This window comes from Lycorma delicatula, chromosome 4 (assembly GCF_047948215.1).
Source record: "Lycorma delicatula isolate Av1 chromosome 4, ASM4794821v1, whole genome shotgun sequence".
Classification (NCBI taxonomy): domain Eukaryota; kingdom Metazoa; phylum Arthropoda; class Insecta; order Hemiptera; family Fulgoridae; genus Lycorma; species Lycorma delicatula.
The window spans coordinates 209803084-209816086 of NC_134458.1; the positions used below are offsets into that span (position 1 = coordinate 209803084).

General features: G+C 30.3%; 1 protein-coding gene across 4 annotated transcripts in view; it reads left to right on the plus strand.

Annotated features, from left to right (window-relative positions):
- The first annotated feature begins 6492 nt into the window (after positions 1-6492).
- The window catches only part of LOC142324256 (uncharacterized), a 440588-nt gene continuing 434077 nt past the window's right edge, over positions 6493-13003 (plus strand). For 2 of the 4 annotated variants that reach the window (XM_075365118.1, XM_075365119.1), the window contains exon 1: positions 6493-6638. The gene's annotated coding sequence lies outside the window, so the exon portion shown is untranslated. The remainder of the gene's footprint in view (positions 6639-13003) is intronic. The other 2 variants (XM_075365120.1, XM_075365121.1) reach the window with 1 other exon arrangement.

A 13003-nucleotide genomic window follows, 5' to 3' on the forward strand; every position in this document is an offset into this window, starting at 1 on the left:
GGAGATTAAGGTGGACGTACAGATTTTAATACTGCTAGACATAGTATACCGCAGTCAATTCTGACCCTAGTTCTTTTTTTTAACGTTTAGAACATTTTATGGAACTGCTTACAATAATTTTGTTATCAATTATTTAAATTTAAATATATATTTAAATTTTCTTGAGCAATTTTAATATTACATTACATTGGAATGTGATTAGCATGTGTTTTATGTTAACCTGAATATTGAAATGGGCCATAAATTCTGAACGTTCGTAGTTTGCTGGTAGAGGTTTACTAATGCAGACGTTGAATTAGGTATTCGTAGACTTACTACAACAATTACGAAACTTTCTAATAATACACTGCCGTGGTGTTGGTACGTTGTAAAACACAAGTAAAATTGTAACGGGAGTATTTATGATTATTTAAGAGTACACTGTTTTTTTGTTTTTTTTTTAAGATGTCATATTGCCATTATTAATGTATTATTTTAATCTCCAAGTATTCGTAGCATAATGTATGCTATAACAAAGGGAAAAAGGGTAATTGTCCCAGAAATTACCTTTCCACTTTTTTGCATTTAATGATAAATTCTAAAGTGCAAAAATGGGTGTAAAATTCAATTAGTTTGCGCGCGCGGGTATATATATATTGACTTCTATTTGGGTTAGTAACTGTTATTGATTGACTAAAACAAAAGTCTTAAAATTTAGTATGGTGACCTATATACGGGACCAAAGTTCCAGTTATTAAATTTCTGGTTTAGGTTTTCAAATTTGTGGGGAAATAGAGAGGGACTAGGTATCATATCTTGTATCGGGTCATTTGTCAGGATAGTTAAGCAAGCTAATGTCGATGTTTTTTTTCGGTAATTTATACATCCCTTTACATTTTTAATAATAAATTTAAAAACTGTATTCCCTTTTAACAAAATGATAAGGTCACGGAAAATTTGGATTTCTTCGAAAAAATATGAATGTTCAAAGTTAACTCTTTGTTAATAAGATTATTATTTTTTAAATGTATTTATTAAAGAGTATTTGTTACTTAATAAATAAAAATAAATATATTTAACAACAAAGCGAAAAATATGTTAAATTTAAAAAAAAAGAAGAGAAATCTGACTTTCTTTTTGAACATTATCTATGTCGATGATTTTTAAATTTTTGCTTGACAAGATATTTGACGAAATCGGATCAGTCTTTATTATTCCTGGCGTACATAGTGTGGTAGCGTACGAACACAACTTTACAATCGTTTCGGGTAAACTTATTATTTTTTACAACTATTGTAATAATTTTATAACTAAAACGAGATTTCAAGCAGATCTAATGTAAATTACTTTTTTCAAAATCCTTTTTCGATCCTGTTGTTAACAACAATATTTTTTTATGTTCTTACCATCATATTACTCTAAAAAAAAGTACAAAGAAAGATTCTTATTTTTAATAAAACCAGAAACAGTGTTTTTTTTTTTTTGTTTTTTTTTTAATGTCCTTCAAATTTAAATCTACCGACAAAATGTTTTTACATACTTAAACGATAAGAAAAATTCTGTTGTTAAATATGCACAAACAATAATTTCTTAGAAATTATGATTTCAAATTTCTTGTGATGATTTTAAAATAATATGATTTCAAAATCATTTTTTATGATTTATAATTCTGTTATTCATACTCATTTTTTTATGATGTCAAAATCATAATTTCAAAAATTTCTTTGAATTTTATTTCTTTGAAATTTGAGTGTTTGTTAACCAAATTACGTGACGTTGAAATTGCTGACCCTCAAAACAAGGTGAACTACCATGTATTTTTTTAAATATAATTTTTCATAATATTTTGAGCTTTTCTTTAAATAAATTAAAAGTTACAAAAGTAAAACAAAAATATCAAATTTTAACTTTTTTTAATATAAAATTTTATTTCTTACCGTTCAATGGTTCTTATGATATAAATAACTATTTATAAATAAAGATATTTCTTCCCGACTCAACCTAATTGTTACATATATACAGAGTGATATTGAAGTATGGAAACGGATTTATACTGCACAGCTGAGAGGTATTTGTAAGCAGAAAGAAATAGGGTTCTACATAGTTAAAAAAATATGTGCATTATGGTGGGTTTTTAATTTTTTTGCGCAATCTTGGATCTGCCATATTGCATCGAACTTAATTTTTTTTAAAAAGAAGGCGGACATATTATACGTGATTTCTATTTAAAATTTTACAAGAAAAGCAATGGTAAAACCGGTTTTTTTGCTAATGCTTTCGTTTTCGAGTTATAAGCATTCAAAGTTGCCATGACGGAAAAATCGTGTTAACAATAAAACGAAGTAAAACGCGCTGCATGAACAATTTTGCTGCATTTTACATTCATAATGCATACAATAACGAACTTTAAACAGTGCTATAATATTGATGATAATAATAAACAATAATTAATAATAATGGGGCCCTGGGAGCGATCCTTTTTAACCACCAAGTAGACCTACAGAAAATACGAGGCAAATTGAGAATAGAAGATGTACAAGACGTAGCCCTTAATGGCACGGCACACATCCTGAGAGGAGCGCTGGATTAGGAAAACTCGTTACAAATTTCTGGGGTCCTGCGCGCCCATTTACAGTGCGCAGGTCATGAGAACCATGAGATGGTTACCAAACGGTATCGCAACGCGAATTGATTATACGTGTGACACTATAGTGTTAATTATAATCCTTGACGTTCTCATTTACAGTTTGTTAATTATACTCGTGTGAATATATATATATTTTATTATTTATCTTTCTTTGTGATTGTCATTGTGTGTTGAAGTATCAATATGTTTATTGGCATGTATGGGAGGTTAATTTGTGGATATACGGAAGGTGTAAGCGGCCGTCCCTGCAAGCGCGTTGGTTGGGAGCCGGTTGGCGACCGAGGGTGGACCCCGCCAACTGGCGCCCACACCCGCCGGACTCGCGCGATTACGTGAAAATAATAATAGTAGTATGATTTTCCATTGTACCAAATTTTATGAAATCATTACATGAGAAATTTAAAAACTTTTTTATAATAAACACTAACCATTTTGTAATACATTTATGATCGTAACGAAGATACAGCTAATTATATAATATAAAATTCATTAAAAATGTGTGTAGTTACGCGCTTAAAATTTTGTTCAATATTTTATAATAAGCTACAGCAATAAATTTTTCAGTTAGACTAATTACGATTACTAAAAAAAAAAAAAAAAAAAAAAAAAAAAAAAATGAGGAAGGATTGTACATCCACAGAGGAATGTACATGAATACATTTTATATGACCGATGTTTGTTGATGAAATAACAGATTTTAGAAATGCCTATTAGTGTAAGACTATTAAAACTATAAACTATTAAATTTATCTTCTTGATAGATTATCATCTTATCGGCTTGTTTAGAAAATTTACATAATCTTCTACAATAATTTCTACATAATTATTTTTTTATTATTACTGTCAAATTACATCGGTGACAACGGTAGGAAACCATCACCGGGCTTACTCCAGCTATACTCGGCGATGCAGTATCTTTTGTACTCGAGTGGTATACTCTTTCAGTTGAAGTGAGAGACATTTTCCTATCATTTGACGCTAAACTTATTACAATTGACCATGCATTCGTTTACGACGCTTGATTGAAAGAAACTGTATCAAGAAATTGATTAAAATAATTAATGTAATAATAATATAAAAATAACCTGCGAAACATGTGGATAGCGGTGTGGAAAGGGGAGGTACAAAACTGGTTTACACAAATCTTTTATCCTTGATCTTTAAAAAAATATATAATTTGTTTTGCTAAAGTTTAATTTTCACTTTAAGATTTCCGATTCAAATCTATAGTGATTTCATTTCAACGAAATTACGTTTATGGACCTAACTACTACGTTATATATTTGTGACGATTTATAATATGTATTCATAAAAAAAATCGTAAGTTGATAAATTTTTTATTCCTCTTGAAGAGTTAAAAAAAACTTTTCTGCTTGAAATTTGATATATCAAATTAGTTTTTAATAGAAAATAACGTATTTAGGACATATTAAAAAAACTGTTTGTCGCTCGTAGACATACAAAATAAAATACTTCTTTATGCTTCTTCCTTAAGTTAAGGATAAAAAATGTAAAAGAATTCCATTACAAAGGCAGTAATAGTAATCATACATTAAAATTTGTTTAAAAATAAAATCGTAATGAATGCCTGCACAACTAGATTGATTTAACATTTGTATCTTAAGATTAATTTTACAGTAGTAATAAACCAGAGATTTTTCTAAAAAAAAAAAAAATTATAAAATAAATAATCTATAGACTGATAAGTGTTATTGAATTTTAAGGCGTGAATTCCTTTAGGTAAAGGAAATATAACACAAATTTAACGTTCATAAAAGATTTCAAAATCCTCTTACTGACTCTTGTTGTATGCTAAGTATTGATAAGATGTTCATTCGTAGGGGGAAGGCTAATAGTCTGTTACTTTGAAACTAAAATCAACTTAAATTTTTCTTTCATCGGTTTGAACTAGGTTTATATAAATTTATTATAATAAAATCTGATAGTGAGTACTAAATTCTTTAAATGTTATTATATTTTTATTTATGTATTATTTCTTTCCATACCATATTTTTTTGTAATTTTTCGTTAAAATCATTTGATATGCTAGCAATTTTTTTTTCTATTAAATAAAATTACTTCGGTTACTTCTCTTAAGGTAATTTTAATAATGTTACGCCTTCTATTAAGAAATATTACAGTGAGATTTTTTCAGTCTTAATTAACTTTTAATTATAAATATATAGATTAGGTTAAATTCGAAATAAAAAATTGTAGAAATCTATTTTAATTTGCATGTTAAAATTAAAACAAAAAATGTTTAAAACCATAGTGAGTCGAGTGTTGTCAATTTACTTAATATATTTATCGACAGAGTAAATAGAATATTAAATTTATTTTAACAGATGAAGAAGAAAAAAACTGTATGATTTTTTTTAGAATTTCTATACAAAATAACCTAATACTCGTATCTACACGGGTTTTGTGAATATTAAATAATCGTCGAACATTTTTATTCTCACATCGACATTTCTTTTTCTATTGCAAAAATCATTAATTAAGAAGAAGAGTTTTAATTTTATATTCATTAAAAATCGGTCCAGCTGTTTTGGAATTATAGTGTCATAAATAAACATAAAAGATTATCGTACGTATTAAACCTCTACAAGTAAGAAAACAAAAATTTAACAGTGAATTAAAAGTTACATTAAAATTACATAGGTAAATGAAACTTAATAATTTAGTAACACTTTTACCTTAAGTAGATACTTCAGTTATTAATTTGTTTTAAATATACAGAGTGCTTCACGAAGTTCTCCCGGGACTTTCATAACTTATTCTACTTGTGAAAATAATAGAAACGTAAACATATATCCTAAAATGGTTCAAAAGCCTTCACGCAGAAATAATTTATTTATATTTAATGCTATTTAATTTATATTTAGCTTTATGTATGATTTTTATTGTGGCAGTAAAACATCGAAAGTATAAAAACCAGGAAGCAAAGAATATAATAAATTTTCTGTATCTTTTTTAATATTAACGATCCATCGCATAACAACAAACGATGGACGAAAATTTATAATTTAAAGAAAGTTTAGATAATTAATAAATTTCTGAAAACCTTCTGAAAAATTCTCATCTTAAATATTCACTTTTCTTTCTGATTATTGGGATCAGGTGTCTGTACGATATTTAAACCAACAGTTCGTTAAAATCCCTTTAAACTTATTTATTAAGTTAGTTCAGTTCTTAATCATGTATAAGAGAATATTATAATTATTATATCTAATTATTAATGGGTTTTTTAATGATTTAATTAAAAAAAAAAAATTAAGTTCAGGTAATTATGACAATTTATTTATCTTACTTTCCTTTGTACCAGATGCGAATCTTTTTACTGCCTCTTTTAACACATTTCGTTGCTGATTCATATATAATTTCCATAAAATATTTTACGGTATTTCTAATAACAAATAATTTTCCAGTTCCATTTAAATTTAGATAAAATTCTAGATATAATTTTTTTTTTAATTCAGACCTAATCAAGGTTATTTTTTCGTTTAGACGGATCAACCAAGTTGAGTCATATTACAGGAATAAAGAAGACGATCTTTGGAGAAGACGGATTGAAAGGCTTTTTCCTATTACGGTAGAAACGTTTATAGGTAAATGGACAGACAGGCTGGCAGGTCGAAGAGGGTGGTACAAGCACACACAAGCGATGCACACTACGTTGGTTGGTTAGAGCTGTTGGAAGTGACAGAGGGAGGTGTACGGATATGGGTGAAGGGGAATTTTGTGATAGAATGGGAAACGGGTGGAGGGGGAGTAAGCGAGATGGATATATTAAAGTGAGATGGTATGATCGACAAGACGAGGGGGTGGTAGAGTCGGCTAGTGTGCGCGCGAGCTGCGGCTGGTTTGGTCGCTCTCAGTTCTGTGCCTCGTAGTAACGATAACGTGTAGTGAATCTCGTTGCATCTACTGTTACGGAATAACAGGTCTAATATATACATATATATATATATATATCACCACATTGACTCAACAACAATTGTCATCAAGTTCGGTCAGTTTTCTTATCATTAATTAAAGTTACCAAATAATAAAAACATTATATTAAAATACAAGTTACCACACCCTAGAATATATTTTATTTTCTAGTAATAAAAATAAAATCTTTGATAATGTATAATTCTATAATCTCTTAATTTCTAACGATAATGTAAATACAACTTCAGATAAGACAAAGCATATTTGTACACTAATATTTATATGTTTTTACATGGACTTTGTAGAAAAACTTTGTTTTTTTATGTTTTTGAAAACAATTATCTCTATTAATTGTTTTTAACACTGTTTATAATTTTTTTGATATATTAATTTAGCTGTTTTTTAATTAATCGCTTAGTATTTTCGGATAAAATTAATATTATAATTTGCTTTCATCAACATCTTTTGTAATCTTTGGTTTGATCTAATTTATATTTTTTAAGTTCTTCAGAAGAATGATTATGCCAACTGAGAATAAAAATATTAAAAAATACATTTATCTAAGGTGGTAATAATATGGGTATACATTCTAAATATTCTTAAACTTTAACACTTCACGATTAAAGTCGTTTACACAATTTGAAAATTTATACGTAAATATATTTTTATGTAATATTGATTTTTATATTTTTAAAAGTTAGATTATTTCTTACTGTTTTTGTGCAATAATTATTGTTTGACAAATCAGTTTTTTTTATTTCGACTTATCCCACTTCAGTTTAGAAATTCTGGAATAATTTTGGTATTTTAAAGATTTTATCTTAGGGTCCTCATATTATTTATTTATTTTTTATATAAATTGCTAAAAATAGTCGATAATTTAAGTAATAAATGCATTATAAACAAGTAATTAGTGTTAACGTTTCATAATCGACCCAATTTCATTTCTTTTGTTGTTGGTAGCTTAGGTAGTAAAGAAACTGATTACTATCCTAATCATCTCAGGCTAGATTGCCGGAAAACAAAAAAAAAATTTTTTAATAGTTTATATTTTCTTAAATCCATGTATGATACTCTACGGAAACATACTCGGGATAATAATTAATGCATATTTTGTTATAATCAACGTCTGCATTTTCGTTAGTTTTTTTTTTTTTTACTTTGCGTAACCGATAAATTAATAAATTTTCAATGTAATTTTAATAATCTAATTTTTTTATAAAATAAAGTGATCGTTATACACTTAGTACTTCCTTGTACGAGTTTAACAACTCTCGTGGTAGGCAATTTAATCGACGATGTTTACCTATCTCTGAACAGTGTTTGTAACTACAGATATCAGTAAGTAGGCCATAAAATTAAATCGACAATTCATTTTTTTTATATAAAATACTATATAATCACCTAACATTAGAAATTCGTACTTAACCAACTATCGATATAATTTTGACAAACCTAAATTATTTTAACGATTACAAATTATTACAAAATACAAGTTTACACATCAATTTTCAAATTGTTTTTGCGTTTCGAATGTTATATGATGTGGATTTTTGATTCGGCATCCTTAAGGGGCTAAGCTTCTTGTGAATAACTATAGATCATAACATGTTATAACTCTATGTTACTGTAGCAGAATCTGTTATCAGTTAAACTCAAAAATAAAATTATAGACGGACAATAAAATCAAAAAGTAAATTGGTATTTTTATTGCAGTTAACTTGGGGAGAGGCTATAAATAAATTGTAAAAAATATCTTTAACTTAAAGTTAGTTAATATTTTCTTTTGTGGTAAAATTTAAAAAAGAGGGGTTGCTAGACGAACTAAGGAGCTAATACCGGACTTACTAGCTTGGAATAGCAGAAGGTTTGGCGAGATCAATTACTATACGTCGCAACTGTTTACTGGCCATGGTAACTTCAATGATTATCTATATAGGATCGGAAGAAGATCAAAACCCAAATGCATGTACTGCAACGAGGATGACACCGTTGAACATACCTTTTCTGATTGCAGTAAATGGAACACCTTGCGATATAAAGCGAGAATCGCAGGGAAAAGACCGGTAGAATTGATAACTTACATGCTCGGCAATGAATTGCAGTGGAAACGGGTGGATGACTATGTAAGACAAGTGATCAAGCAAAAGGACATAGAGGAGCGGCGAATGGGGTTTTAGAGCAGGATAGGGCGGATAGCCTCAGTGGTGAGGACCGACATGCCTTGTTGTGTCGGCTTCAAAGATCTACTGGGGACTCCAGGGGATGCTAGGGAAAAGAAAAATGAGAAAAGACCCGACATCGCGTCTCGACAGAAATGTTTGGACGTGGTGTCAAAAGAGCATCAAAAAATAAGTCAAAAGAGTTGACCGGCGAGCCGACCTGCCATGCCGGATTTCCAACCGGTAGGTGGGGAGGGTTAGAGTAAACAGACACTTCTCTAGGTGGCGTAATACCAAACAGTCGGACCGGCCCGGGGAGTAGAGAGGAAAAAAGTCCTGAAAATCGTGCCGTAAAAACGTATTTTTCTACAGGGAGAATCAGTTTTTCTATATACGGAGTGATTCTAACATCCCTATAAACCTTCCTCTTAATTAGTTCCAACCCGTATCCATTTCTTGGCCAAATCATAGAGGATACGTTTAAATTTAATATCATCAGATTTTTTTTTAAATTTTCACAAATATCCTTATTGAAGAAAATAAACAAGTTCGATAAACACCATGACCAATCAGGTTTGTTATTTAACAAGAAGACAAAGAATAAAAATTCCTGGTTAAAACCACTGAGCCAAGGTTGTTCTCCAAAGCGAGATTTGGCATTGAAATAAAGAATTTAAACTACAAAAAAAAGGGATCAAGTATAAGAAAGAGGGATTATTACAGGAAAATGAATGGCTTAAGAGGAACTAAACGTTAATCAAACAACCTTATCTTCTAGTTAACTTCGAATTCACCTGCAGGGCTATTATCACACCCATTTGGCATTAAGTGATTGGGAAATTTTAAACCATTGACGATTTTTCGTCGAATAGATTAAGTATGTTAACTCTAAATCCTCAAGGTGTGAGAGGACGGGTCGCAAGGGCACACCAGATGTGTGAAACGCACACCTGGTGCTTCGTAAGTTAGGGATGGGAAGAGCAGCTCTCCAGCAGAGGGATGGGCCGGCTATTCAGAAAAGGAAGTCGGCGTATTCTGATAACTCTAGGGAGACCCCAGTGGGACGCCTCTACAGGGGGCTAGACAGGGAGGGAGGCTGCTGCCCCGACACCCTGAGGTGACTGAGTGTTGCTTAATTGCCGAACTGGTTGCTTTAGGAGTGTTTAAATCAGAAACAAAAAAAGAAAAAGATTAAGTATGATGTGCAAGATGTTTCTGGAAATGTATATCGGGAAACTAAAAAGCCAATCGAGAAATTGTTCAAGCTTCTTAAAGGAAGACTTGCATTCATTCCCGGAATCCTGTGGGACGTGAGAATATCCAAAAGAAAATCTATATACCTTTCAATCAGCTCCTCATCGTACCTCCTTTGCGAACTTATACATTATCTTATTTTTTCTCTTCTATATATGGTCGAATTAAAAGTTTCTATACGTTTAACCGACTTCAGTAATAGATTGAAGCTTTCAATTGGATCGGTATGTATAAATATATATATAATGTGGTTTTTTCTTTGTTGCATTTGTTCAACCCATACTACACACCCATAACTGGTAGTGTAGCTGTATATTTATTCTCGTAAAAAAATCTACATATGTGTTCTGAGATTTTTTCCATTTTAAAATTATTTTGCTATTGACACTGCTTAGTGTTTTCCTGCTGTAAAGTAATAAAATGTAGCCTAACATCATCATTCAAGCATTTTCATACTAAAATTAAAAAACGTTAATTGGCAAAATTAGGTAAAAAAAACTCTTTAAATATTCCTTCATTTCATAGAGCTTAGCTTATGCTCTGTAGCAGTTCTTACGTATTTTTTTCTTATTTTTATCAGAACGCAGTTTTTTCCCTTTACATTTCCTACTTGTAATATTTTTTATATAGATTTATCACGTTTTTATTTGTCTATTCACAATTTAAGTAAAAAATATGAAGTAAAATAAACATTAAAAAAATTAAAACAAATTTTATAAATCTGAAATAAAAAAAAGTAACAGTACTTTTACTTCTCCGACTATATAGGCTTCTTCTTTACGTCTCCGAGTATAAAAGACACCATCATATTCTCAACTTTCAGTACTCTGCAGCTATAATCGCCTTGTCACTTGGTTCCAGTAGTTCCTCATATGTGCAAGCCTCTCCTATATTTGTGAACAGGAGAAAATGTTTCATTGTCTTCCCACAGTCACACTTATCACAATCTCTGCCCATCCCGACCTCACTAGATTACTTCGACTACCTCTCTTACTTAAGTCGAGATTCAACTCCTACCAAGTGATATATGGCAGCTGGTATCCTCTAGGGAACTCCTCCGCAATACAGTTATACTTTATAAGTATATAGCATACTACACAAGGGAAAGTATGCTAATCGGTTAAGATTTTGCATTTCGGGGGTTTTGTAGAACTTGCCCGTTTCATTACCCCCTCTAACAAAAAAAACCATATTTTAATATAATTCCGAAATGATGAATGAAATGTAGGTTTTTTGCTTGATATCTCCTGACTGGATGAATCGATTTTGATGATGTTTTACATTATTTCTCAAGTTGTGATTTTGGTCTCAATTGATCAAGCAGATGAGGTTATGCGGATTTTATGGATCGCTTATCTCAAAACTTTACTAAGAGTGTAGGTTAATTTTTTCGCGTAATGTATAATGCTTCTTTTATAACTAAAATACTTTGTGATGATGTTTGGTCCTCTAGTAAGGTATGGTGTAAAACCATTTTTTTCATTTTGATTGTTTTTGGATTCAAGTAGAATAGTTCTAGTAGTAATCGAATAATTCTCTTACATAATTCAGTATCTCTTAGAAGCTTTATACACTTTTGATTCATGTTTTGTCCCATAAGACCTTAAATTAAAAAGGATGAGAATAAATACTCTTTTTCATGCAAGGTTAAAATTTCCTTATGTATACGTTAAAATAAATCACAAATTTCAATAATCTACTTGACTCTATTTTAGGATCAATCGATTAAAAAAGAAGATAGAATGGTCTATACTTAAAATTAATTAAATGTCTTGACAACTGTTTGTCTTACAGTTTTAAAATTTCGCACTGTGAATTGAGTGTTATAATGGTTGTTTCCCAGCGAAAATTATTAACTCTTTACCGACCTTTTGTAAATTTTATCTTTTTTTTAAATCGCCGTCAAATTAAGTATTAGTATTCTGTTAATAGTCATTTGTTTTTACGTTGATTTAAAAGTTAAATGAAAAACTATTAATTTTTAGGTTTTAATAAACACTTTATTTGAAGTGTGTTTTATTTGTTTTAGTTAAGTTAAACATTCATTAGCGAGTAGAGGCAGTGCACATATTCTATTGTTTCTTTTCAGAAGAAATTTATTAATTTCTTCTTTCACTGATCTATTCTAAACACTTTGTTTACAGTTGTAATGCGTGTAAGACACTTGAAGTAAAATAGACAACAGTTACAACTGCTTTCTTTTAAAATAATTAACTATATTATAAATGAATCATTTTTCTTTTTATTGGGTTGATTATTTCACCACATAAGCTTGAAGCTTGTGCATGGAAAATGGAAATCGAATTTTGTAGCGAATGAAAAATGCCAAGCTGGCTGGGATTCGAATCCAGGACCCCCGGATCAAAGGCCGAGACACTACCACTTCGCCACGGAGATCGGCAACTAATTAATATTTTGACCCGCAACTAATAATATATTACATGTATAACATCAAGACTGGGTAGATAAGCTATTTTACGGGTAAAAAAAGGAACTGTCCCAGCATTTAGCTGGATGGTTTAAGGAAACTCTTCAGTAGAATAACAAATAATTTTTAAAATAAAAAAGCTGACAACACAATTGCAGGACTTAGGGAAAGTTCTACAACTGCGGGTCGTTTCTGATGCACGGCTTACACTCATAACTTAATTTAAAATATTTTCATTTTATTTAAATATAATATTTTTTCGTTTATTTAATCCAATGATTCTAACTGAAGCGCGCGTACTGTATTTAATTAGCGCGGGTTCTGCGGTACTAGCGGCGACGGTCGACACTAACTAAACTAATGTTATTTCACAACTTGAATAGAAAAAATTTCGCTTCTACGATCGGCAGACTGGTGTAGCCGCGAGGCTTAACGCAGCAGATACCGAGTCGACCGGGCGATCGAGTTCGAGATCCAGCCAGACCATGTTATTTTTTTACATTTTAAACATTCATTTATTTAATTCTACCGCTCACCTGTGACGTCACAACATAGCAGACAACTACAACAGCATTTCTTGGGGTTGAGGTGCAATTT